Source organism: Dasypus novemcinctus, chromosome X, assembly GCF_030445035.2.
Source record: "Dasypus novemcinctus isolate mDasNov1 chromosome X, mDasNov1.1.hap2, whole genome shotgun sequence".
Classification (NCBI taxonomy): Eukaryota; Metazoa; Chordata; class Mammalia; order Cingulata; family Dasypodidae; genus Dasypus; species Dasypus novemcinctus.
This window is the reverse complement of record NC_080704.1, coordinates 8,053,449-8,079,247: the sequence shown is the minus strand read 5'-3', so window position 1 is coordinate 8,079,247 and position 25,799 is coordinate 8,053,449. Positions and strand designations below refer to the sequence as shown.

Below are 25,799 nucleotides of genomic sequence, written 5' to 3'. Positions count from 1 at the left end.
CCGAGTGGGCTGCCGTGATTGCCTCCACAGGCACACTAGCCAATGACCGAGTGGGCTGCTGTGATTGCCTCCATCCAGGCATACTAGCCAGCGACCGAGTAGGCTGCCGTGATTGCCTCCACAGGCACACTAGCCAATGACCGAGTGGGCTGCAGTGATTGCCTCCACAGGCACACTAGCTAATGACCGAGTGGGCTGCCGTGATTGCCTCCACAGGCAGACTAGCCAATGACCGAGTGGGCTGCCGTGATTGCCTCCATCCATGCGCACTAGCAGCGACCGAGTGGGCTGCCGTGATTGCCTCCACAGGCGCACTAGCCCAATGACCGAGTGGGCTGCCGTGATTGCCTCCATCCAGGCACACTAGCCAATGACCGAGTGGGCTGCCGTGATTGCCTCCATCCAGGCACACTAGCCAGTGACCGAGTAGGCTGCCGTGATTGCCTCCATCCAGGCATACTAGCCAATGACCGAGTGGGCTGCCGTGATTGCCTCCACAGGCACACTAGCCAATGACCGAGTGGGCTGCCGTGATTGCCTCCATCCAGGCACACTAGCCAATGACCGAGTGGGCTGCCGTGATTGCCTCCATCCAGGCACACTAGCCAGTGACCGAGTAGGCTGCCGTGATTGCCTCCATCCAGGCATACTAGCCAATGACCGAGTGGGCTGCCGTGATTGCCTCCACAGGCACACTAGCCAATGACCGAGTGGGCTGCTGTGATTGCCTCCATCCAGGCATACTAGCCAGCGACCGAGTAGGCTGCCGTGATTGCCTCCACAGGCACACTAGCCAATGACCGAGTGGGCTGCAGTGATTGCCTCCACAGGCACACTAGCCAATGACCGAGTGGGCTGCCGAGATTGCCTCCACAGGCAGACTAGCCAATGACCGAGTGGGCTGCCGTGATTGCCTCCATCCATGCGCACTAGCAGCGACCGAGTGGGCTGCCGTGATTGCCTCCACAGGCGCACTAGCCAATGACCGAGTGGGCTGCAGTGATTGCCTCCACAGGCACACTAGCCAATGACCGAGTGGGCTGCTGTGATTGCCTCCATCCAGGCACACTAGCCAGTGACCGAGTGGGCTGCCGTGATTGCCTCCATCCAGGCATACTAGCCAATGACCGAGTGGGCTGCCGTGATTGCCTCCACAGGCACACTAGCCAATGACCGAGTGGGCTGCTGTGATTGCCTCCATCCAGGCATACTAGCCAGCGACCGAGTAGGCTGCCGTGATTGCCTCCACAGGCACACTAGCCAATGACCGAGTGGGCTGCATTGATTGCCTCCACAGGCACACTAGCCAATGACCGAGTGGGCTGCCGTGATTGCCTCCATCCAGGCACACTAGACAGTGACCGAGTAGGCTGCCGTGATTGCCTCCATCCAGGCATACTAGCCAATGACCGAGTAGGCTGCCGTGATTGCCTCCATCCAGGCATACTAGCCAATGACCGAGTGGGCTGCCGTGATTGCCTCCACAGGCACACTAGCCAATGACCGAGTGGGCTGCTGTGATTGCCTCCATCCAGGCATACTAGCCAGCGACCGAGTAGGCTGCCATGATTGCCTCCACAGGCACACTAGCCAATGACCGAGTGGGCTGCAGTGATTGCCTCCACAGGCACACTAGCCAATGACCGAGTGGGCTGCCGTGATTGCCTCCACAGGCAGACTAGCCAATGACCGAGTGGGCTGCCGTGATTGCCTCCATCCATGCGCACTAGCAGCGACCGAGTGGGCTGCCGTGATTGCCTCCACAGGCGCACTAGCCCAATGACCGAGTGGGCTGCCGTGATTGCCTCCATCCAGGCACACTAGCCAATGACCGAGTGGGCTTCCGTGATTGCCTCCATCCAGGCACACTAGCCAGTGACCGAGTAGGCTGCCGTGATTGCCTTCATCCAGGCATACTAGCCAATGACCGAGTGGGCTGCCGTGATTGCCTCCACAGGCACACTAGCCAATGACCGAGTGGGCTGCCGTGATTGCCTCCATCCAGGCACACTAGCCAATGACCGAGTGGGCTGCCGTGATTGCCTCCATCCAGGCACACTAGCCAGTGACCGAGTAGGCTGCCGTGATTGCCTCCATCCAGGCATACTAGCCAATGACCGAGTGGGCTGCCGTGATTGCCTCCACAGGCACACTAGCCAATGACCGAGTGGGCTGCTGTGATTGCCTCCATCCAGGCATACTAGCCAGCGACCGAGTAGGCTGCCGTGATTGCCTCCACAGGCACACTAGCCAATGACCGAGTGGGCTGCAGTGATTGCCTCCACAGGCACACTAGCCAATGACCGAGTGGGCTGCCGAGATTGCCTCCACAGGCAGACTAGCCAATGACCGAGTGGGCTGCCGTGATTGCCTCCATCCATGCGCACTAGCAGCGACCGAGTGGGCTGCCGTGATTGCCTCCACAGGCGCATTAGCCAATGACCGAGTGGGCTGCAGTGATTGCCTCCACAGGCACACTAGCCAATGACCGAGTGGGCTGCTGTGATTGCCTCCATCCTGGCACACTAGCCAGTGACCGAGTAGGCTGCCGTGATTGCCTCCATCCAGGCATACTAGCCAATGACCGAGTGGGCTGCCGTGATTGCCTCCACAGGCACACTAGCCAATGACCGAGTGGGCTGCTGTGATTGCCTCCATCCAGGCATACTAGCCAGCGACCGAGTAGGCTGCCGTGATTGCCTCCACAGGCACACTAGCCAATGACCGAGTGGGCTGCAGTGATTGCCTCCACAGGCACACTAGCTAATGACCGAGTGGGCTGCCGTGATTGCCTCCACAGGCAGACTAGCCAATGACCGAGTGGGCTGCCGTGATTGCCTCCATCCATGCGCACTAGCAGCGACCGAGTGGGCTGCCGTGATTGCCTCCACAGGCGCACTAGCCCAATGACCGAGTGGGCTGCCGTGATTGCCTCCATCCAGGCACACTAGCCAATGACCGAGTGGGCTGCCGTGATTGCCTCCATCCAGGCACACTAGCCAGTGACTGAGTAGGCTGCCGTGATTGCCTCCATCCAGGCATACTAGCCAATGACCGAGTGGGCTGCCGTGATTGCCTCCACAGGCACACTAGCCAATGACCGAGTGGGCTGCCGTGATTGCCTCCATCCAGGCACACTAGCCAATGACCGAGTGGGCTGCCGTGATTGCCTCCATCCAGGCACACTAGCCAGTGACCGAGTAGGCTGCCGTGATTGCCTCCATCCAGGCATACTAGCCAATGACCGAGTGGGCTGCCGTGATTGCCTCCACAGGCACACTAGCCAATGACCGAGTGGGCTGCTGTGATTGCCTCCATCCAGGCATACTAGCCAGCGACCGAGTAGGCTGCCGTGATTGCCTCCACAGGCACACTAGCCAATGACCGAGTGGGCTGCAGTGATTGCCTCCACAGGCACACTAGCCAATGACCGAGTGGGCTGCCGAGATTGCCTCCACAGGCAGACTAGCCAATGACCGAGTGGGCTGCCGTGATTGCCTCCATCCATGCGCACTAGCAGCGACCGAGTGGGCTGCCGTGATTGCCTCCACAGGCGCACTAGCCAATGACCGAGTGGGCTGCAGTGATTGCCTCCACAGGCACACTAGCCAATGACCGAGTGGGCTGCCGTGATTGCCTCTATCCAGGCACACTAGCCAGTGACCGAGTAGGCTGCCGTGATTGCCTCCATCCAGGCATACTAGCCAATGACCGAGTGGGCTGCCGTGATTGCCTCCACAGGCACACTAGCCAATGACCGAGTGGGCTGCTGTGATTGCCTCCATCCAGGCATACTAGCCAGCGACCGAGTAGGCTGCCGTGATTGCCTCCACAGGCAAACTAGCCAATGACCGAGTGGGCTGCAGTGATTGCCTCCACAGGCACACTAGCTAATGACCGAGTGGGCTGCCGTGATTGCCTCCACAGGCAGACTAGCCAATGACCGAGTGGGCTGCCGTGATTGCCTCCATCCATGCGCACTAGCAGCGACCGAGTGGGCTGCCGTGATTGCCTCCACAGGCGCACTAGCCCAATGACCGAGTGGGCTGCTGTGATTGCCTCCATCCAGGCACACTAGCCAATGACCGAGTGGGCTGCCGTGATTGCCTCCATCCAGGCACACTAGCCAGTGACCGAGTAGGCTGCCGTGATTGCCTCCATCCAGGCATACTAGCCAATGACCGAGTGGGCTGCCGTGATTGCCTCCACAGGCACACTAGCCAATGACCGAGTGGGCTGCCGTGATTGCCTCCATCCAGGCACACTAGCCAATGACCGAGTGGGCTGCCGTGATTGCCTCCATCCAGACACACTAGCCAGTGACCGAGTAGGCTGCCGTGATTGCCTCCATCCAGGCATACTAGCCAATGACCGAGTGGGCTGCCGTGATTGCCTCCACAGGCACACTAGCCAATGACCGAGTGGGCTGCTGTGATTGCCTCCATCCACGCATACTAGCCAGCGACCGAGTAGGCTGCCGTGATTGCCTCCACAGGCACACTAGCCAATGACCGAGTGGGCTGCAGTGATTGCCTCCACAGGCACACTAGCCAATGACCGAGTGGGCTGCCGAGATTGCCTCCACAGGCAGACTAGCCAATGACCGAGTGGGCTGCCGTGATTGCCTCCATCCATGCGCACTAGCAGCGACCGAGTGGGCTGCCGTGATTGCCTCCACAGGCGCACTAGCCAATGACCGAGTGGGCTGCAGTGATTGCCTCCACAGGCACACTAGCCAATGACCGAGTGGGCTGCTGTGATTGCCTCCATCCAGGCACACTAGCCAGTGACCGAGTGGGCTGCCGTGATTGCCTCCATCCAGGCATACTAGCCAATGACCGAGTGGGCTGCCGTGATTGCCTCCACAGGCACACTAGCCAATGACCGAGTGGGCTGCTGTGATTGCCTCCATCCAGGCATACTAGCCAGCGACCGAGTAGGCTGCCGTGATTGCCTCCACAGGCACACTAGCCAATGACCGATTGGGCTGCATTGATTGCCTCCACAGGCACACTAGCCAATGACCGAGTGGGCTGCCGTGATTGCCTCCATCCAGGCACACTAGCCAGTGACCGAGTAGGCTGCCGTGATTGCCTCCATCCAGGCATACTAGCCAATGACCGAGTAGGCTGCCGTGATTGCCTCCATCCAGGCATACTAGCCAATGACCGAGTGGGCTGCCGTGATTGCCTCCACAGGCACACTAGCCAATGACCGAGTGGGCTGCTGTGATTGCCTCCATCCAGGCATACTAGCCAGCGACCGAGTAGGCTGCCATGATTGCCTCCACAGGCACACTAGCCAATGACCGAGTGGGCTGCAGTGATTGCCTCCACAGGCACACTAGCCAATGACCGAGTGGGCTGCCGTGATTGCCTCCACAGGCAGACTAGCCAATGACCGAGTGGGCTGCCGTGATTGCCTCCATCCATGCGCACTAGCAGCGACCGAGTGGGCTGCCGTGATTGCCTCCACAGGCGCACTAGCCCAATGACCGAGTGGGCTGCCGTGATTGCCTCCATCCAGGCACACTAGCCAATGACCGAGTGGGCTTCCGTGATTGCCTCCATCCAGGCACACTAGCCAGTGACCGAGTAGGCTGCCGTGATTGCCTTCATCCAGGCATACTAGCCAATGACCGAGTGGGCTGCCGTGATTGCCTCCACAGGCACACTAGCCAATGACCGAGTGGGCTGCCGTGATTGCCTCCATCCAGGCACACTAGCCAATGACCGAGTGGGCTGCCGTGATTGCCTCCATCCAGGCACACTAGCCAGTGACCGAGTAGGCTGCCGTGATTGCCTCCACAGGCACACTAGCCAATGACCGAGTGGGCTGCCGTGATTGCCTCCATCCAGGCACACTAGCCAATGACCGAGTGGGCTGCCGTGATTGCCTCCATCCAGGCACACTAGCCAGTGACCGAGTAGGCTGCCGTGATTGCCTCCATCCAGGCATACTAGCCAATGACCGAGTGGGCTGCCGTGATTGCCTCCACAGGCACACTAGCCAATGACCGAGTGGGCTGCTGTGATTGCCTCCATCCAGGCATACTAGCCAGCGACCGAGTAGGCTGCCGTGATTGCCTCCACAGGCACACTAGCCAATGACCGAGTGGGCTGCAGTGATTGCCTCCACAGGCACACTAGCCAATGACCGAGTGGGCTGCCGAGATTGCCTCCACAGGCAGACTAGCCAATGACCGAGTGGGCTGCCGTGATTGCCTCCATCCATGCGCACTAGCAGCGACCGAGTGGGCTGCCGTGATTGCCTCCACAGGCGCACTAGCCAATGACCGAGTGGGCTGCAGTGATTGCCTCCACAGGCACACTAGCCAATGACCGAGTGGGCTGCTGTGATTGCCTCCATCCAGGCACACTAGCCAGTGACCGAGTAGGCTGCCGTGATTGCCTCCATCCAGGCATACTAGCCAATGACCGAGTGGGCTGCCGTGATTGCCTCCACAGGCACACTAGCCAATGACCGAGTGGGCTGCTGTGATTGCCTCCATCCAGGCATACTAGCCAGCGACCGAGTAGGCTGCCGTGATTGCCTCCACAGGCACACTAGCCAATGACCGAGTGGGCTGCATTGATTGCCTCCACAGGCACACTAGCCAATGACCGAGTGGGCTGCCGTGATTGCCTCCATCCAGGCACACTAGCCAGTGACCGAGTAGGCTGCCGTGATTGCCTCCATCCAGGCATACTAGCCAATGACCGAGTAGGCTGCCGTGATTGCCTCCATCCAGGCATACTAGCCAATGACCGAGTGGGCTGCCGTGATTGCCTCCACAGGCACACTAGCCAATGACCGAGTGGGCTGCTGTGATTGCCTCCATCCAGGCATACTAGCCAGCGACCGAGTAGGCTGCCATGATTGCCTCCACAGGCACACTAGCCAATGACCGAGTGGGCTGCAGTGATTGCCTCCACAGGCACACTAGCCAATGACCGAGTGGGCTGCCGTGATTGCCTCCACAGGCAGACTAGCCAATGACCGAGTGGGCTGCCGTGATTGCCTCCATCCATGCGCACTAGCAGCGACCGAGTGGGCTGCCGTGATTGCGTCCACAGGCGCACTAGCCCAATGACCGAGTGGGCTGCCGTGATTGCCTCCATCCAGGCACACTAGCCAATGACCGAGTGGGCTTCCGTGATTGCCTCCATCCAGGCACACTAGCCAGTGACCGAGTAGGCTGCCGTGATTGCCTTCATCCAGGCATACTAGCCAATGACCGAGTGGGCTGCCGTGATTGCCTCCACAGGCACACTAGCCAATGACCGAGTGGGCTGCTGTGATTGCCTCCATCCAGGCATACTAGCCAGCGACCGAGTAGGCTGCCGTGATTGCCTCCACAGGCACACTAGCCAGTGACCGAGTGGGCCGCCGTGATTGCCTCCATCCAGGTGCACTAGCCAGCGACCGAGTGGGCTGCCGTGATTGCCTCCACAGGCACACTAGCCAATGACCGAGTAGGCTGCCGTGATTGCCTCCATCCAGGCATACTAGCCAGCGACCGAGTAGGCTGCCGTGATTGCCTCTAGCCCGCACGCCAGCTGATGACAGCGGATGGCCATGATGGCCTCCACAGGCACACTAGCCAATGACCGAGTGGGCTGCCGTGATTGCCTCCATCCAGGCGCACTAGCCAGTAACTGAGTGGGCTGCCGTGATTGCCTCCACAGGCACACTAGCCAATGACCGAGTGGGCTGCAGTGATTGCCTCCACAGGCACACTAGCCAATGACCGAGTGGGCCGCCGTGATTGCCTCCATCCAGGTGCACTAGCCAGTAACCGGGTGGGCTGCCGTGATTGCCTCCACAGGCACACTAGCCAATGACCGAGTGGGCTGCCGTGATTGCCTCCATCCAGGCGCACTAGCCAATGACCGAGTGGGCTGCCGTGATTGCTTCCATCCATGCGCACTAGGAGCGACCGAGTGGGCTGCCGTGATTGCCTCCACAGGCACACTAGCCCAATGACCGAGTGGGCTGCCGTGATTGCCTCCATCCAGGCACACTAGCCAATGACCGAGTGGGCTGCCGTGATTGCCTCCACAGGCGCACTAGCCCAATGACCGAGTGGGCTGCCGTGATTGCCTCCATCCAGGCACACTAGCCAATGACCGAGTGGGCTGCCGTGATTGCCTCCATCCAGGCACACTAGCCAGTGATCGAGTAGGCTGCCGTGATTGCCTCCATCCAGGCATACTAGCCAATGACCGAGTGGGCTGCCGTGATTGCCTCCACAGGCACACTAGCCAATGACCGAGTGGGCTGCCGTGATTGCCTCCATCCATGCGCACTAGCAGCGACCGAGTGGGCTGCCGTGATTGCCTCCACAGGCGCACTAGCCCAATGACCGAGTGGGCTGCCGTGATTGCCTCCATCCAGGCACACTAGCCAATGACCGAGTGGGCTGCCGTGATTGCCTCCATCCAGGCGCACTAGCCAGCGACCGAGTGGGCTGCCGTGATTGCCTCCATCCAGGCATACTAGCCAATGACCGAGTGGGCTGCCGTGATTGCCTCCACAGGCACACTAGCCAATGACCGAGTGGGCTGCTGTGATTGCCTCCATCCAGGCATACTAGCCAGCGACCGAGTAGGCTGCCGTGATTGCCTCCACAGGCACACTAGCCAATGACCGAGTGGGCTGCAGTGATTGCCTCCACAGGCACACTAGCCAATGACCGAGTGGGCTGCCGTGATTGCCTCCATCCAGGCACACTAGCCAATGACCGAGTGGGCTGCCGTGATTGCCTCCATCCAGGCACACTAGCCAGTGACCGAGTAGGCTGCCGTGATTGCCTCCATCCAGGCATACTAGCCAATGACCGAGTGGGCTGCCGTGATTGCCTCCACAGGCACACTAGCCAATGACCGAGTGGGCTGCTGTGATTGCCTCCATCCAGGCATACTAGCCAGCGACCGAGTAGGCTGCCGTGATTGCCTCCACAGGCACACTAGCCAATGACCGAGTGGGCTGCAGTGATTGCCTCCACAGGCACACTAGCCAATGACCGAGTGGGCTGCCGAGATTGCCTCCACAGGCAGACTAGCCAATGACCGAGTGGGCTGCCGTGATTGCCTCCATCCATGCGCACTAGCAGCGACCGAGTGGGCTGCCGTGATTGCCTCCACAGGCGCACTATCCCAATGACCGAGTGGGCTGCCGTGATTGCCTCCATCCAGGCACACTAGCCAATGACCGAGTGGGCTGCTGTGATTGCCTCCATCCAGGCATACTAGCCAGCGACCGAGTAGGCTGCCGTGATTGCCTCCACAGGCACACTAGCCAATGACCGAGTGGGCTGCAGTGATTGCCTCCACAGGCACACTAGCCAATGACCGAGTGGGCTGCCGTGATTGCCTCCATCCAGGCACACTAGCCAGTGACCGAGTAGGCTGCCGTGATTGCCTCCATCCGGGCATACTAGCCAATGACCGAGTAGGCTGCCGTGATTGCCTCCATCCAGGCACACTAGCCAATGACCGAGTGGGCTGCCGTGATTGCCTCCATCCAGGCACACTAGCCAGTGACCGAGACCGAGTAGGCTGCCGTGATTGCCTCCATCCAGGCACACTAGCCAATGACCGAGTGGGCTGCCGTGATTGCCTAGACAGGCACACTAGCCAATGACCGAGTAGGCTGCCGTGATTGCCTCCATCCAGGCATACTAGCCAGCGACCGAGTAGGCTGCCGTGATTGCCTCCACAGGCACACTAGCCAATGACCGAGTGGGCTGCAGTGATTGCCTCCACAGGCACACTAGCCAATGACCGAGTGGGCTGCCGTGATTGCCTCCATCCAGGCACACTAGCCAGTGACCGAGTAGGCTGCCGTGATTGCCTCCATCCAGGCATACTAGCCAATGACCGAGTAGGCTGCCGTGATTGCCTCCATCCAGGCATACTAGCCAATGACCGAGTGGGCTGCCGTGATTGCCTCCACAGGCACACTAGCCAATGACCGAGTGGGCTGCTGTGATTGCCTCCATCCAGGCATACTAGCCAGCGACCGAGTAGGCTGCCATGATTGCCTCCACAGGCACACTAGCCAATGACCGAGTGGGCTGCAGTGATTGCCTCCACAGGCACACTAGCCAATGACCGAGTGGGCTGCCGTGATTGCCTCCACAGGCAGACTAGCCAATGACCGAGTGGGCTGCCGTGATTGCCTCCATCCATGCGCACTAGCAGCGACCGAGTGGGCTGCCGTGATTGCCTCCACAGGCGCACTAGCCCAATGACCGAGTGGGCTGCCGTGATTGCCTCCATCCAGGCACACTAGCCAATGACCGAGTGGGCTTCCGTGATTGCCTCCATCCAGGCACACTAGCCAGTGACCGAGTAGGCTGCCGTGATTGCCTTCATCCAGGCATACTAGCCAATGACCGAGTGGGCTGCCGTGATTGCCTCCACAGGCACACTAGCCAATGACCGAGTGGGCTGCTGTGATTGCCTCCATCCAGGCATACTAGCCAGCGACCGAGTAGGCTGCCGTGATTGCCTCCACAGGCACACTAGCCAGTGACCGAGTGGGCCGCCGTGATTGCCTCCATCCAGGTGCACTAGCCAGCGACCGAGTGGGCTGCCGTGATTGCCTCCACAGGCACACTAGCCAATGACCGAGTAGGCTGCCGTGATTGCCTCCATCCAGGCATACTAGCCAGCGACCGAGTAGGCTGCCGTGATTGCCTCCAGCCCGCACGCCAGCTGATGACAGCGGATGGCCATGATGGCCTCCACAGGCACACTAGCCAATGACCGAGTGGGCTGCCGTGATTGCCTCCATCCAGGCGCACTAGCCAGTAACTGAGTGGGCTGCCGTGATTGCCTCCACAGGCACACTAGCCAATGACCGAGTGGGCTGCAGTGATTGCCTCCACAGGCACACTAGCCAATGACCGAGTGGGCCGCCGTGATTGCCTCCATCCAGGTGCACTAGCCAGTAACCGAGTGGGCTGCCGTGATTGCCTCCACAGGCACACTAGCCAATGACCGAGTGGGCTGCCGTGATTGCCTCCATCCAGGCGCAGTAGCCAATGACCGAGTGGGCTGCCGTGATTGCTTCCATCCATGCGCACTAGCAGCGACCGAGTGGGCTGCCGTGATTGCCTCCACAGGCACACTAGCCCAATGACCGAGTGGGCTGCCGTGATTGCCTCCATCCAGGCACACTAGCCAATGACCGAGTGGGCTGCCGTGATTGCCTCCACAGGCGCACTAGCCCAATGACCGAGTGGGCTGCCGTGATTGCCTCCATCCAGGCACACTAGCCAATGACCGAGTGGGCTGCCGTGATTGCCTCCATCCAGGCACACTAGCCAGTGACCGAGTAGGCTGCCGTGATTGCCTCCATCCAGGCATACTAGCCAATGACCGAGTGGGCTGCCGTGATTGCCTCCACAGGCACACTAGCCAATGACCGAGTGGGCTGCCGTGATTGCCTCCATCCATGCGCACTAGCAGCGACCGAGTAGGCTGCCGTGATTGCCTCCACAGGCACACTAGCCAATGACCGAGTGGGCTGCAGTGATTGCCTCCACAGGCACACTAGCCAATGACCGAGTGGGCTGCCGAGATTGCCTCCACAGGCAGACTAGCCAATGACCGAGTGGGCTGCCGTGATTGCCTCCATCCATGCGCACTAGCAGCGACCGAGTGGGCTGCCGTGATTGCCTCCACAGGCGCACTAGCCAATGACCGAGTGGGCTGCAGTGATTGCCTCCACAGGCACACTAGCCAATGACCGAGTGGGCTGCTGTGATTGCCTCTATCCAGGCACACTAGCCAGTGACCGAGTAGGCTGCCGTGATTGCCTCCATCCAGGCATACTAGCCAATGACCGAGTGGGCTGCCGTGATTGCCTCCACAGGCACACTAGCCAATGACCGAGTGGGCTGCTGTGATTGCCTCCATCCAGGCATACCAGCCAGCGACCGAGTAGGCTGCCGTGATTGCCTCCACAGGCACACTAGCCAATGACCGAGTGGGCTGCAGTGATTGCCTCCACAGGCACACTAGCTAATGACCGAGTGGGCTGCCGTGATTGCCTCCACAGGCAGACTAGCCAATGACCGAGTGGGCTACTGTGATTGCCTCCATCCATGCGCACTAGCAGCGACCGAGTGGGCTGCCGTGATTGCCTCCACAGGCGCACTAGCCCAATGACCGAGTGGGCTGCCGTGATTGCCTCCATCCAGGCACACTAGCCAATGACCGAGTGGGCTGCCGTGATTGCCTCCATCCAGGCACACTAGCCAGTGACCGAGTAGGCTGCCGTGATTGCCTCCATCCAGGCATACTAGCCAATGACCGAGTGGGCTGCCGTGATTGCCTCCACAGGCACACTAGCCAATGACCGAGTGGGCTGCCGTGATTGCCTCCATCCAGGCACACTAGCCAATGACCGAGTGGGCTGCCGTGATTGCCTCCATCCAGGCACACTAGCCAGTGACCGAGTAGGCTGCCGTGATTGCCTCCATCCAGGCATACTAGCCAATGACCGAGTGGGCTGCCGTGATTGCCTCCACAGGCACACTAGCCAATGACCGAGTGGGCTGCTGTGATTGCCTCCATCCAGGCATACTAGCCAGCGACCGAGTAGGCTGCCGTGATTGCCTCCACAGGCACACTAGCCAATGACCGAGTGGGCTGCAGTGATTGCCTCCACAGGCACACTAGCCAATGACCGAGTGGGCTGCCGAGATTGCCTCCACAGGCAGACTAGCCAATGACCGAGTGGGCTGCCGTGATTGCCTCCATCCATGCGCACTAGCAGCGACCGAGTGGGCTGCCGTGATTGCCTCCACAGGCGCAATAGCCAATGACCGAGTGGGCTGCAGTGATTGCCTCCACAGGCACACTAGCCAATGACCGAGTGGGCTGCTGTGATTGCCTCCATCCAGGCACACTAGCCAGTGACCGAGTGGGCTGCCGTGATTGCCTCCATCCAGGCATACTAGCCAATGACCGAGTGGGCTGCCGTGATTGCCTCCACAGGCACACTAGCCAATGACCGAGTGGGCTGCTGTGATTGCCTCCATCCAGGCATACTAGCCAGCGACCGAGTAGGCTGCCGTGATTGCCTCCACAGGCACACTAGCCAATGACCGAGTGGGCTGCATTGATTGCCTCCACAGGCACACTAGCCAATGACCGAGTGGGCTGCCGTGATTGCCTCCATCCAGGCACACTAGCCAGTGACCGAGTAGGCTGCCGTGATTGCCTCCATCCAGGCATACTAGCCAATGACCGAGTGGGCTGCCGTGATTGCCTCCACAGGCACACTAGCCAATGACCGAGTGGGCTGCTGTGATTGCCTCCATCCAGGCATACTAGCCAGCGACCGAGTAGGCTGCCATGATTGCCTCCACAGGCACACTAGCCAATGACCGAGTGGGCTGCAGTGATTGCCTCCACAGGCACACTAGCCAATGACCGAGTGGGCTGCCGTGATTGCCTCCACAGGCAGACTAGCCAATGACCGAGTGGGCTGCCGTGATTGCCTCCATCCATGCGCACTAGCAGCGACCGAGTGGGCTGCCGTGATTGCCTCCACAGGCGCACTAGCCCAATGACCGAGTGGGCTGCCGTGATTGCCTCCATCCAGGCACACTAGCCAATGACCGAGTGGGCTTCCGTGATTGCCTCCATCCAGGCACACTAGCCAGTGACCGAGTAGGCTGCCGTGATTGCCTTCATCCAGGCATACTAGCCAATGACCGAGTGGGCTGCCGTGATTGCCTCCACAGGCACACTAGCCAATGACCGAGTGGGCTGCCGTGATTGCCTCCATCCAGGCACACTAGCCAATGACCGAGTGGGCTGCCGTGATTGCCTCCATCCAGGCACACTAGCCAGTGACCGAGTAGGCTGCCGTGATTGCCTCCATCCAGGCATACTAGCCAATGACCGAGTGGGCTGCCGTGATTGCCTCCACAGGCACACTAGCCAATGACCGAGTGGGCTGCTGTGATTGCCTCCATCCAGGCATACTAGCCAGCGACCGAGTAGGCTGCCGTGATTGCCTCCACAGGCACACTAGCCAATGACCGAGTGGGCTGCAGTGATTGCCTCCACAGGCACACTAGCCAATGACCGAGTGGGCTGCCGAGATTGCCTCCACAGGCAGACTAGCCAATGACCGAGTGGGCTGCCGTGATTGCCTCCATCCATGCGCACTAGCAGCGACCGAGTGGGCTGCCCTGATTGCCTCCACAGGCGCACTAGCCAATGACCGAGTGGGCTGCAGTGATTGCCTCCACAGGCACACTAGCCAATGACCGAGTGGGCTGCTGTGATTGCCTCCATCCTGGCACACTAGCCAGTGACCGAGTAGGCTGCCGTGATTGCCTCCATCCAGGCATACTAGCCAATGACCGAGTGGGCTGCCGTGATTGCCTCCACAGGCACACTAGCCAATGACCGAGTGGGCTGCTGTGATTGCCTCCATCCAGGCATACTAGCCAGCGACCGAGTAGGCTGCCGTGATTGCCTCCACAGGCACACTAGCCAATGACCGAGTGGGCTGCAGTGATTGCCTCCACAGGCACACTAGCTAATGACCGAGTGGGCTGCCGTGATTGCCTCCACAGGCAGACTAGCCAATGACCGAGTGGGCTGCCGTGATTGCCTCCATCCATGCGCACTAGCAGCGACCGAGTGGGCTGCCGTGATTGCCTCCACAGGCGCACTAGCCCAATGACCGAGTGGGCTGCCGTGATTGCCTCCATCCAGGCACACTAGCCAATGACCGAGTGGGCTGCCGTGATTGCCTCCATCCAGGCACACTAGCCAGTGACTGAGTAGGCTGCCGTGATTGCCTCCATCCAGGCATACTAGCCAATGACCGAGTGGGCTGCCGTGATTGCCTCCACAGGCACACTACCCAATGACCGAGTGGGCTGCCGTGATTGCCTCCATCCAGGCACACTAGCCAATGACCGAGTGGGCTGCCGTGATTGCCTCCATCCAGGCACACTAGCCAGTGACCGAGTAGGCTGCCGTGATTGCCTCCATCCAGGCATACTAGCCAATGACCGAGTGGGCTGCCGTGATTGCCTCCACAGGCACACTAGCCAATGACCGAGTGGGCTGCTGTGATTGCCTCCATCCAGGCATACTAGCCAGCGACCGAGTAGGCTGCCGTGATTGCCTCCACAGGCACACTAGCCAATGACCGAGTGGGCTGCAGTGATTGCCTCCACAGGCACACTAGCCAATGACCGAGTGGGCTGCCGAGATTGCCTCCACAGGCAGACTAGCCAATGACCGAGTGGGCTGCCGTGATTGCCTCCATCCATGCGCACTAGCAGCGACCGAGTGGGCTGCCGTGATTGCCTCCACAGGCGCACTAGCCAATGACCGAGTGGGCTGCAGTGATTGCCTCCACAGGCACACTAGCCAATGACCGAGTGGGCTGCCGTGATTGCCTCTATCCAGGCACACTAGCCAGTGACCGAGTAGGCTGCCGTGATTGCCTCCATCCAGGCATACTAGCCAATGACCGAGTGGGCTGCCGTGATTGCCTCCACAGGCACACTAGCCAATGACCGAGTGGGCTGCTGTGATTGCCTCCATCCAGGCATACTAGCCAGCGACCGAGTAGGCTGCCGTGATTGCCTCCACAGGCACACTAGCCAATGACCGAGTGGGCTGCAGTGATTGCCTCCACAGGCACACTAGCTAATGACCGAGTGGGCTGCCGTGATTGCCTCCACAGGCAGACTAGCCAATGACCGAGTGGGCTGCCGTGATTGCCTCCATCCATGCGCACTAGCAGCGACCGAGTGGGCTGCCGTGATTGCCTCCACAGGCGCACTAGCCCAATGACCGAGTGGGCTGCCGTGATTGCCTCCATCCAGGCACACTAGCCAATGACCGAGTGGGCTGCCGTGATTGCCTCCATCCAGGCACACTAGCCAGTGACCGAGTAGGCTGCCGTGATTGCCTCCATCCAGGCATACTAGCCAATGACCGAGTGGGCTGCCGTGATTGCCTCCACAGGCACACTAGCCAATGACCGAGTGGGCTGCCGTGATTGCCTCCATCCAGGCACACTAGCCAATGACCGAGTGGGCTGCCGTGATTGCCTCCATCCAGGCACACTAGCCAGTGACCGAGTAGGCTGCCGTGATTGCCTCCATCCAGGCATACTAGCCAATGACCGAGTGGGCTGCCGTGATTGCCTCCACAGGCACACTAGCCAATGACCGAGTGGGCTGCTGTGATTGCCTCCATCCAGGCATACTAGCCAGCGACCGAGTAGGCTGCCGTGATTGCCTCCACAGGCACACTAGCCAATGACCGAGTGGGCTGCAGTGATTGCCTCCACAGGCACACTAGCCAATGACCGAGTGGGCTGCCGAGATTGCCTCCACAGGCAGACTAGCCAATGACCGAGTGGGCTGCCGTGATTGCCTCCATCCATGCGCACTAGCAGCGACCGAGTGGGCTGCCGTGATTGCCTCCACAGGCGCACTAGCCAATGACCGAGTGGGCTGCAGTGATTGCCTCCACAGGCACACTAGCCAATGACCGAGTGGGCTGCTGTGATTGCCTCCATCCAGGCACACTAGCCAGTGACCGAGTGGGCTGCCGTGATTGCCTCCATCCAGGCATACTAGCCAATGACCGAGTGGGCTGCCGTGATTGCCTCCACAGGCACACTAGCCAATGACCGAGTGGGCTGCTGTGATTGCCTCCATCCAGGCATACTAGCCAGCGACCGAGTAGGCTGCCGTGATTGCCTCCACAGGCACACTAGCCAATGACCGATTGGGCTGCATTGATTGCCTCCACAGGCACACTAGCCAATGACCGAGTGGGCTGCCGTGATTGCCTCCATCCAGGCACACTAGCCAGTGACCGAGTAGGCTGCCGTGATTGCCTCCATCCAGGCATACTAGCCAATGACCGAGTAGGCTGCCGTGATTGCCTCCATCCAGGCATACTAGCCAATGACCGAGTGGGCTGCCGTGATTGCCTCCACAGGCACACTAGCCAATGACCGAGTGGGCTGCTGTGATTGCCTCCATCCAGGCATACTAGCCAGCGACCGAGTAGGCTGCCATGATTGCCTCCACAGGCACACTAGCCAATGACCGAGTGGGCTGCAGTGATTGCCTCCACAGGCACACTAGCCAATGACCGAGTGGGCTGCCGTGATTGCCTCCACAGGCAGACTAGCCAATGACCGAGTGGGCTGCCGTGATTGCCTCCATCCATGCGCACTAGCAGCGACCGAGTGGGCTGCCGTGATTGCCTCCACAGGCGCACTAGCCCAATGACCGAGTGGGCTGCCGTGATTGCCTCCATCCAGGCACACTAGCCAATGACCGAGTGGGCTTCCGTGATTGCCTCCATCCAGGCACACTAGCCAGTGACCGAGTAGGCTGCCGTGATTGCCTTCATCCAGGCATACTAGCCAATGACCGAGTGGGCTGCCGTGATTGCCTCCACAGGCACACTAGCCAATGACCGAGTGGGCTGCCGTGATTGCCTCCATCCAGGCACACTAGCCAATGACCGAGTGGGCTGCCGTGATTGCCTCCATCCAGGCACACTAGCCAGTGACCGAGTAGGCTGCCGTGATTGCCTCCACAGGCACACTAGCCAATGACCGAGTGGGCTGCCGTGATTGCCTCCATCCAGGCACACTAGCCAATGACCGAGTGGGCTGCCGTGATTGCCTCCATCCAGGCACACTAGCCAGTGACCGAGTAGGCTGCCGTGATTGCCTCCATCCAGGCATACTAGCCAATGACCGAGTGGGCTGCCGTGATTGCCTCCACAGGCACACTAGCCAATGACCGAGTGGGCTGCTGTGATTGCCTCCATCCAGGCATACTAGCCAGCGACCGAGTAGGCTGCCGTGATTGCCTCCACAGGCACACTAGCCAATGACCGAGTGGGCTGCAGTGATTGCCTCCACAGGCACACTAGCCAATGACCGAGTGGGCTGCCGAGATTGCCTCCACAGGCAGACTAGCCAATGACCGAGTGGGCTTCCGTGATTGCCTCCATCCATGCGCACTAGCAGCGACCAAGTGGGCTGCCGTGATTGCCTCCACAGGCGCACTAGCCAATGACCGAGTGGGCTGCAGTGATTGCCTCCACAGGCACACTAGCCAATGACCGAGTGGGCTGCTGTGATTGCCTCCATCCAGGCACACTAGCCAGTGACCGAGTAGGCTGCCGTGATTGCCTCCATCCAGGCATACTAGCCAATGACCGAGTGGGCTGCCGTGATTGCCTCCACAGGCACACTAGCCAATGACCGAGTGGGCTGCTGTGATTGCCTCCATCCAGGCATACTAGCCAGCGACCGAGTAGGCTGCCGTGATTGCCTCCACAGGCACACTAGCCAATGACCGAGTGGGCTGCATTGATTGCCTCCACAGGCACACTAGCCAATGACCGAGTGGGCTGCCGTGATTGCCTCCATCCAGGCACACTAGCCAGTGACCGAGTAGGCTGCCGTGATTGCCTCCATCCAGGCATACTAGCCAATGACCGAGTAGGCTGCCGTGATTGCCTCCATCCAGGCATACTAGCCAATGACCGAGTGGGCTGCCGTGATTGCCTCCACAGGCACACTAGCCAATGACCGAGTGGGCTGCTGTGATTGCCTCCATCCAGGCATACTAGCCAGCGACCGAGTAGGCTGCCATGATTGCCTCCACAGGCACACTAGCCAATGACCGAGTGGGCTGCCGTGATTGCCTCCACAGGCACACTAGCCAATGACCGAGTGGGCTGCAGTGATTGCCTCCACAGGCACACTAGCCAATGACCGAGTGGGCCGCCGTGATTGCCTCCATCCAGGTGCACTAGCTAGTAACCGGGTGGGCTGCCGTGATTGCCTCCACAGGCACACTAGCCAATGACCGAGTGGGCTGCCGTGATTGCCTCCATCCAGGCGCACTAGCCAATGACCGAGTGGGCTGCCGTGATTGCTTCCATCCATGCGCACTAGGAGCGACCGAGTGGGCTGCCGTGATTGCCTCCACAGGCACACTAGCCCAATGACCGAGTGGGCTGCCGTGATTGCCTCCATCCAGGCACACTAGCCAATGACCGAGTGGGCTGCCGTGATTGCCTCCACAGGCGCACTAGCCCAATGACCGAGTGGGCTGCCGTGATTGCCTCCATCCAGGCACACTAGCCAATGACCGAGTGGGCTGCCGTGATTGCCTCCATCCAGGCACACTAGCCAGTGATCGAGTAGGCTGCCGTGATTGCCTCCATCCAGGCATACTAGCCAATGACCGAGTGGGCTGCCGTGATTGCCTCCACAGGCACACTAGCCAATGACCGAGTGGGCTGCCGTGATTGCCTCCATCCATGCGCACTAGCAGCGACCGAGTGGGCTGCCGTGATTGCCTCCACAGGCGCACTAGCCCAATGACCGAGTGGGCTGCCGTGATTGCCTCCATCCAGGCACACTAGCCAATGACCGAGTGGGCTGCCGTGATTGCCTCCATCCAGGCGCACTAGCCAGCGACCGAGTGGGCTGCCGTGATTGCCTCCATCCAGGCATACTAGCCAATGACCGAGTGGGCTGCCGTGATTGCCTCCACAGGCACACTAGCCAATGACCGAGTGGGCTGCTGTGATTGCCTCCATCCAGGCATACTAGCCAGCGACCGAGTAGGCTGCCGTGATTGCCTCCACAGGCACACTAGCCAATGACCGAGTGGGCTGCAGTGATTGCCTCCACAGGCACACTAGCCAATGACCGAGTGGGCTGCCGTGATTGCCTCCATCCAGGCACACTAGCCAATGACCGAGTGGGCTGCCGTGATTGCCTCCATCCAGGCACACTAGCCAGTGACCGAGTAGGCTGCCGTGATTGCCTCCATCCAGGCATACTAGCCAATGACCGAGTGGGCTGCCGTGATTGCCTCCACAGGCACACTAGCCAATGACCGAGTGGGCTGCTGTGATTGCCTCCATCCAGGCATACTAGCCAGCGACCGAGTAGGCTGCCGTGATTGCCTCCACAGGCACACTAGCCAATGACCGAGTGGGCTGCAGTGATTGCCTCCACAGGCACACTAGCCAATGACCGAGTGGGCTGCCGAGATTGCCTCCACAGGCAGACTAGCCAATGACCGAGTGGGCTGCCGTGATTGCCTCCATCCATGCGCACTAGCAGCGACCGAGTGGGCTGCCGTGATTGCCTCCACAGGCGCACTATCCCAATGACCGAGTGGGCTGCCGTGATTGCCTCCATCCAGGCACACTAGCCAATGACCGAGTGGGCTGCTGTGATTGCCTCCATCCAGGCATACTAGCCAGCGACCGAGTAGGCTGCCGTGATTGCCTCCACAGGCACACTAGCCAATGACCGAGTGGGCTGCAGTGATTGCCTCCACAGGCACACTAGCCAATGACCGAGTGGGCTGCCGTGATTGCCTCCATCCAGGCACACTAGCCAGTGACCGAGTAGGCTGCCGTGATTGCCTCCATCCAGGCATACTAGCCAATGACCGAGTAGGCTGCCGTGATTGCCTCCATCCAGGCACACTAGCCAATGACCGAGTGGGCTGCCGTGATTGCCTCCATCCAGGCACACTAGCCAGTGACCGAGACCGAGTAGGCTGCCGTGATTGCCTCCATCCAGGCACACTAGCCAATGACCGAGTGGGCTGCCGTGATTGCCTCCACAGGCACACTAGCCAATGACCGAGTAGGCTGCCGTGATTGCCTCCATCCAGGCATACTAGCCAGCGACCGAGTAGGCTGCCGTGATTGCCTCCACAGGCACACTAGCCAATGACCGAGTGGGCTGCAGTGATTGCCTCCACAGGCACACTAGCCAATGACCGAGTGGGCTGCCGTGATTGCCTCCATCCAGGCACACTAGCCAGTGACCGAGTAGGCTGCCGTGATTGCCTCCATCCAGGCATACTAGCCAATGACCGAGTAGGCTGCCGTGATTGCCTCCATCCAGGCATACTAGCCAATGACCGAGTGGGCTGCCGTGATTGCCTCCACAGGCACACTAGCCAATGACCGAGTGGGCTGCTGTGATTGCCTCCATCCAGGCATACTAGCCAGCGACCGAGTAGGCTGCCATGATTGCCTCCACAGGCACACTAGCCAATGACCGAGTGGGCTGCAGTGATTGCCTCCACAGGCACACTAGCCAATGACCGAGTGGGCTGCCGTGATTGCCTCCACAGGCAGACTAGCCAATGACCGAGTGGGCTGCCGTGATTGCCTCCATCCATGCGCACTAGCAGCGACCGAGTGGGCTGCCGTGATTGCCTCCACAGGCGCACTAGCCCAATGACCGAGTGGGCTGCCGTGATTGCCTCCATCCAGGCACACTAGCCAATGACCGAGTGGGCTTCCGTGATTGCCTCCATCCAGGCACACTAGCCAGTGACCGAGTAGGCTGCCGTGATTGCCTTCATCCAGGCATACTAGCCAATGACCGAGTGGGCTGCCGTGATTGCCTCCACAGGCACACTAGCCAATGACCGAGTGGGCTGCTGTGATTGCCTCCATCCAGGCATACTAGCCAGCGACCGAGTAGGGTGCCGTGATTGCCTCCACAGGCACACTAGCCAGTGACCGAGTGGGCCGCCGTGATTGCCTCCATCCAGGTGCACTAGCCAGCGACCGAGTGGGCTGCCGTGATTGCCTCCACAGGCACACTAGCCAATGACCGAGTAGGCTGCCGTGATTGCCTCCATCCAGGCATACTAGCCAGCGACCGAGTAGGCTGCCGTGATTGCCTCTAGCCCGCACGCCAGCTGATGACAGCGGATGGCCATGATGGCCTCCACAGGCACACTAGCCAATGACCGAGTGGGCTGCCGTGATTGCCTCCACAGGCATACTAGCCAATGACCGAGTGGGCTGCCGTGATTGCCTCCACAGGCACACTAGCCAATGACCGAGTGGGCTGCAGTGATTGCCTCCACAGGCACACTAGCCAATGACCGAGTGGGCCGCCGTGATTGCCTCCATCCAGGTGCACTAGCCAGTAACCGAGTGGGCTGCCGTGATTGCCTCCACAGGCACACTAGCCAATGACCGAGTGGGCTGCCGTGATTGCCTCCATCCAGGCGCAGTAGCCAATGACCGAGTGGGCTGCCGTGATTGCTTCCATCCATGCGCACTAGCAGCGACCGAGTGGGCTGCCGTGATTGCCTCCACAGGCACACTAGCCCAATGACCGAGTGGGCTGCCGTGATTGCCTCCATCCAGGCACACTAGCCAATGACCGAGTGGGCTGCCGTGATTGCCTCCACAGGCGCACTAGCCCAATGACCGAGTGGGCTGCCGTGATTGCCTCCATCCAGGCACACTAGCCAATGACCGAGTGGGCTGCCGTGATTGCCTCCATCCAGGCACACTAGCCAGTGACCGAGTAGGCTGCCGTGATTGCCTCCATCCAGGCATACTAGCCAATGACCGAGTGGGCTGCCGTGATTGCCTCCACAGGCACACTAGCCAATGACCGAGTGGGCTGCCGTGATTGCCTCCATCCATGCGCACTAGCAGCGACCGAGTGGGCTGCCGTGATTGCCTCCACAGGCGCACTAGCCCAATGACCGAGTGGGCTGCCGTGATTGCCTCCATCCAGGCACACTAGCCAATGACCGAGTGGGCTGCCGTGATTGCCTCCATCCAGGCGCACTAGCCAGCGACCGAGTGGGCTGCCGTGATTGCCTCCATCCAGGCATACTAGCCAATGACCGAGTGGGCTGCCGTGATTGCCTCCACAGGCACACTAGCCAATGACCGAGTGGGCTGCCGTGATTGCCTCCAGCCCGCACGCCAGCTGATGACAGCGGATGGCCATGATGGCCTCCACAGGCACACTAGCCAATGACCGAGTAGGCTGCCGTGATTGCCTCCATCCAGGCACACTAGCCAATGACCGAGTAGGCTGCCGTGATTGCCTCCATCCAGGCATACTAGCCAGCGACCGAGTAGGCTGCCGTGATTGCCTCCAGCCCGCACGCCAGCTGATGACAGCGGATGGCCATGATGGCCTCCACAGGTACACTAGCCAATGACCGAGTGGGCTGCCGTGATTGCCTCCATCCAGGCGCACTAGCCAGTAACCGAGTGGGCTGCCGTGATTGCCTCCACAGGCACACTAGCCAATGACCGAGTGGGCTGCCGTGATTGCCTCCATCCAGGCGCACTAGCCAGTAACCGAGTGGGCTGCCGTGATTGCCTCCACAGGCACACTAGCCAATGACCGAGTGGGCTGCCGTGATTGCCTCCATCCAGGCGCACTAGCCAGTAACCGAGTGGGCTGCCGTGATTGCCTCCACAGGCACACTAGCCAATGACCGAGTGGGCTGCCGTGATTGCCTCCATCCAGGCGCACTAGCCAGTAACCGAGTGGGCTGCCGTGATTGCCTCCATCCAGGCATACTAGCCAGCGACCGAGTAGGCTGCCGTGATTGCCTCCACAGGCACACTAGCGAATGACCGAGTGGGCTGCCGTGATTGCCTCCACAGGCGCACTAGCCAGCGACCGAGTGGGCTCCTGTGATTGCCTCCACAGGCACACTAGCCAATGACCGAGTGGGCTGCTGTGATTGCCTCCATCCAGGCGCACTAGCCAATGACCGAGTGGGCTGCCGTGATTGCCTCCACAGGCGCACTAGCCAGTAACCGAGTGGGCTGCCGTGATTGCCTCCATCCAGGCACACTAGCCAATGACCGAGTAGGCTGCCGTGATGGCCTCCATCCAGGCACACTAGCCAGCAACCGAGTAGGTTGCCGTGATTGCCTCCATCCAGGCGCACTAGCCAGTGACCGAGTAGGCTGCCGTGATTGCCTCCACAGGCACACTAGCCAATGACCGAGTGGGCTGCAGTGATTGCCTCCATCCAGGCGCACTAGCCCAATGACCGAGTGGGCTGCCGTGATTTCCTCCACAGGCACACTAGCCAATGACCGAGTGAGCTGCCGTGATTGCCTCCATCCAGGCACACTAGCCAATGACTGAGTGGGCTGCCGTGATTGCCTCCACAGGCACACTAGCCAATGACCGAGTGGGCTGCCGTGATTGCCTCCATCCAGGCGCACTAGCCAATGACCGAGCGGGCTGCCGTGATTGCCTCCATCCAGGCGCACTAGCCAATGACCGAGTGGGCTGCCGTGATTGCCTCCATCCAGGCACACTAGCCAGTGACCGAGTAGGCTGCCGTGATTGCCTCCATCCAGGCATACTAGCCAATGACCGAGTGGGCTGCCGTGATTGCCTCCACAGGCACACTAGCCAATGACCGAGTGGGCTGCCGTGATTGCCTCCATCCATGCGCACTAGCAGCGACCGAGTGGGCTGCCGTGATTGCCTCCACAGGCGCACTAGCCCAATGACCGAGTGGGCTGCCGTGATTGCCTCCATCCAGGCACACTAGCCAATGACCGAGTGGGCTGCCGTGATTGCCTCCATCCAGGCACACTAGCCAGTGACCGAGACCGAGTAGGCTGCCGTGATTGCCTCCATCCAGGCATACTAGCCAGTGACCGAGACCGAGTAGGCTGCCGTGATTGCCTCCATCCAGGCATACTAGCCAATGACCGAGTGGGCTGCCGTGATTGCCTCCACAGGCACACTAGCCAATGACCGAGTGGGCTGCCGTGATTGCCTCCATCCAGGCATACTAGCCAGCGACCGAGTAGGCTGCCGTGATTGCCTCCACAGGCACACTAGCCAATGACCGAGTAGGCTGCCGTGATTGCCTCCATCCAGGCATACTAGCCAGCGACCGAGTAGGCTGCCGTGATTGCCTCCATCCAGGCACACTAGCCAATGACCGAGTAGGCTGCCGTGATGGCCCCCATCCAGGCACACTAGCCAATGACCGAGTAGGCTGCCGTGATTGCCTCCATCCAGGCATACTAGCCAGCGACCGAGTAGGCTGCCGTGATTGCCTCCAGCCTGCACGCCAGCTGATGACAGCGGATGGCCATGATGGCCTCCACAGGCACACTCGCCAATGACCAAGTGGGCTGCCGTGATTGCCTCCATCCAGGCGCACTAGCCAGTAACCGAGTGGGCTGCCGTGATTGCCTCCACAGGCACACTAGCCAATGACCGAGTGGGCTGCTGTGATTGCCTCCATCCAGGCGCACTAGCCAGTAACCGAGTGGGCTGCCGTGATTGCCTCCATCCAGGCATACTAGCCAGCGACCGAGTAGGCTGCCGTGATTGCCTCCACAGGCACACTAGCCAATGACCGAGTGGGCTGCCGTGATTGCCTCCACAGGCGCACTAGCCAGTAACCGAGTGGGCTGCCGTGATTGCCTCCATCCAGGCATACTAGCCAGCGACCGAGTAGGCTGCCGTGATTGCCTCCATCCAGGCACACTAGCCAATGACCGAGTGGGCTGCCGTGATTGCCTCCACAGGCACACTAGCCAATGACCGAGTGGGCTGCCGTGATTGCCTCCATCCAGGCGCACTAGCCAATGACCGAGTGGGCTGCCGTGATTGCCTCCATCCAGGCACACTAGCCAGTGACCGAGTAGGCTGCCGTGATTGCCTCCACAGGCACACTAGCCAATGACCGAGTGGGCTGCCGTGATTGCCTCCACAGGCACACTAGCCAATGACCGAGTGGGCTCCGTGATTGCCTCCACAGGCGCACTAGCCCAATGACCGAGTGGGCTGCCGTGATTGCCTCCATCCAGGCGCACTAGCCAATGACCGAGTAAGCTGCCGTGATTGCCTCCACAGGCACACTAGCCAATGACCGAGTGGGCTGTTGTGATTGCCTCCATCCAGGCATACTAGCCAGCGACCGA

General features: G+C 60.3%; 1 long non-coding RNA gene across 1 annotated transcript in view; it reads right to left on the bottom strand.

Annotated features, from left to right (window-relative positions):
- LOC139437980 (uncharacterized) overlaps nucleotides 1–25,799 on the bottom strand; it is a 137,644-nt gene that overhangs the window by 108,595 nt on the left and 3,250 nt on the right. The gene's annotated exons all lie outside the window — the stretch shown is intronic.